At 42.8% G+C, this 3,325-nt stretch overlaps 1 pseudogene; it reads right to left on the bottom strand.

Moving 5' to 3' along the window:
- Nucleotides 1-2,138: 2,138 nt before the first annotated feature.
- On the bottom strand, nt 2,139-2,969 carry LOC134586180 (heat shock cognate protein HSP 90-beta-like; annotated as a pseudogene).
- Nucleotides 2,970-3,325: the final 356 nt, after the last annotated feature.

The following is a 3,325-nucleotide window of genomic DNA, read 5'->3' on the forward strand; positions in this document are numbered from 1 at the left end:
TTGTAAAGCACAGACACATATACTAAGCAAGTTGTATTTATAGCAAGTTGTAACTATAATTATACACGGCTTACCTTGAGCATAAAACTAATACCTGCATACTTACTTCCCCTGTGATAGGCCTTAACAAGATATAGTAACAGTGTGTACAATCAGGGTTATTAACTAGAGTGAAAATTGCAAGAACTTCAAAACAAATTCAATGTAATTTTACAATTTAGGGATAAAATTGCCAGACTAGTAAAAAATTCTCCAAGTCAGCTGTACTTATAGTTCAACAATTTTTGCCTTAAATTTGAAATTATTCACTTTGAATTCTCACATTATTAAATACCCTTAAACAGTGTTAATGTATTCAACTGTGATTTTGTGCTATGCAAGATACATAACTATGTAACTTCTGAGGTTAATATATACTTCCTTAATGTTTGTGTATTCTCAGCACCAGATGCCTGGAAGTTATAGGGTTCTGCAATTCCTAGAAATTCACCCTTCTGGACAGAGATCTCACATGTCCCACTTGGAATATGCTGCATCCACTCTCCCAGTTAAGGCCCAGAGTATCAAAACTAGGGACTACTATTGCCTTCACATTATACATTCTTTCTAGCACGCTTCGTTTCAACATTGGTGCAACATTTTCAATTTGAATGTCCTTATTTTAAAAGTGATAATAAATCAATTTTGCAATTTACAAGTCTCATTCCTCCTGATTCTGACATTTGTTTACAGACGCTTAATTGGTAACATCTGGAATGTTTACATATATTATTTAAGTGTGTCACAGAACACTGCTTTTGTGAACTTACCTTTTTCTCACCAGCAAATTACAGAGCAGTGTTGGTGTGAGTCAGCACTGCATATGTTTATTAGGTTCTTATGAACTTAAGGTGTAAATATGTTGAGAATTGTGGGAAGTGTAGTCCACAAGCAGGGCCAGTGCAAGGATTTTTGCTGCCCTAGTCAAAAAAAATGTTGCTGCCCCATTCGCTCCAGAGACACTTTAGTATTTGGAATACATGTTTATATTCCTAACACTATAGTGTTCCTTTAAAAGTTTTTATTTTTTTTTATTTTTTTTAATTAAAATGGTCATTTCTGTTCAAATGCAATCACTGATAGATACATACATACATACATACATACAAACATACACACACTCATGCACACACTCACTTACACTCAATGGACCACACAATCACAATCAGTGGCCAATGCACACACAAATTCACTGACTCAAGCAGACATATACTGATTCATTTAGACTGACACACACACTAGCACAAGCAGACACACACACACGCACACACACATAAACTCTGACCCAAACACACACAAACACTGACCCTTGTAGACACACACACACACTGACCCAAGCAGAGACACACACACTGACCCAAGCAGAGACACACTCATTAAGTCAGTGTGTGTATCTGCTTGAGTCAGACACACAACCACACTGGCCAAAGCAGACACACACACTGATCCAGACACACACACACTGATGCAGTCACACACACACACTGACACAAGCACACACACTGATCAAAGCAGACACACACACATACATTAACTCAAGCAAACACACGCACTGACCCAAGCAGACATTCACACGCTCAATGATCCAAGCACACACACTGATCAAATCAGACACACACACTGATGCAAGCAGACACACACACACTAACTCAAGCAGACACACACACTAACTCAAGCAGACACACACACTAACTCAAGCAGACACACACACTGACTCAAGCAGACACACATTGATCCAAGCAGACACACACACAGTGATCCAGACACACACACTGACCCATGCACATACACTGATCAAAGTAGACACACACTCACCCAAGCAGACACACACTGACCCAAGGAAATACACACTGACTCAAGCAGACACAGACACTGACTTAGACACACACAAATGCACTAACCAAAGCAGACACATACACACACACTGGTCCAGACACACACACACACACAATGATGCATACACACACACTGATCCAAGCACACACTGAGTAAAGCAGACACACACACTGACTCAAGCAGACACACACTTTAACTCAAGCAGATACACACACTGTAGCGGGCCCTGTTCCTAGTGTCCTGTTCCCAGGTTCAGACAACACTCAGCCCTGGAGGCTCTCTGTCTTTACCAGGACTTTTCCCTCCTCTTCTTCGTCTGATCCCACATCCTCTATCTTGGGTTTGTCCTCTCCGTCCTCCTCATCTTTCTTCTCTTCCTCCTTCTCCTCCTCATCATCGCTGATCTCCTTCTCTCGCTCCTTCTCAAGAGAGAGGGTGATTGGGTATCCGATGAATTGAGAGTGTTTCTTAACCACTTCCTTCACTCGTTTCTCCTCCCGATACTCAGTCTGGTCCTCCTTCAAATGTAGCATGACCTTGGTGCCGCGTCCGATGGGTTCACCATGGTCTACTTTTATTGTGAAAGAGCCACCAGCCGAGGATTCCCAAGCATACTGCTCATCATCATAGTGTTTGGTGATCACTGAAACCTTCTCGGCCACCAGGTAGGCAGAGTAGAAGCCAACACCAAACTGCCCGATCATGGAGATATCTGCTCCAGTCGGCAATTGTTCCCAGGTTGTTGATCAAATCAGCCTTTGCCATGCCAATCCCGGTGTCAATAAGAGTCCGAGTGCGTTCCTGCCGGTTGGGGATGATGTCTATTTTCAGATCTTTACCAGTGTCCAGCTTGGATGGATCAGTGAGACTCTCATAGCGGATTTTATCCAGAGCATCGGAGTCATTTGAGATCAGCTCTCGCAAGAATATTTCCTTGTTGGAATAGAAGGTGTTAATAATCAGTGACATGAGCTGTGCAATCTCAGCCTGGAAGGCGAATGTCTCCACCTCCTCCTCGCCATGTTGGATTTCTTCCGGCATCTTGTATCAGAGAAGCTCTGGGTCCGCACTGTCTCCACCGGCAGTTGCTGCAGGAAGGGTGTTGGGTTACAGATAGCCATCTCCCGCCTTAGGAAATACCAAGCAGTACACAGGAATACACTTTACATCACATTACATTCAGGGGAGGTTACACTTTAAGTGGCTGGTTTTGCCACAGATAGGAATAGCAATGCAGTAATAGCAAGATACATACAAGGACATTCTGTAAGTGGATAGGTTTGCCACACACACTGACCCAAGCAAACACACACTGATTCAAGCAGACACATGCACACTGACGCAAGCAGACATACATACACTGATCAAAGCAGGCACACACGCACGCACACACTAACTCAAGCAGACGCACACATATTGACTGAAGCAGGCTAACACACTCTTTAAAACA

The sequence above is a fragment of the Pelobates fuscus genome, chromosome 2, assembly GCF_036172605.1.
Source record: "Pelobates fuscus isolate aPelFus1 chromosome 2, aPelFus1.pri, whole genome shotgun sequence".
Taxonomy (NCBI): Eukaryota; Metazoa; Chordata; class Amphibia; order Anura; family Pelobatidae; genus Pelobates; species Pelobates fuscus.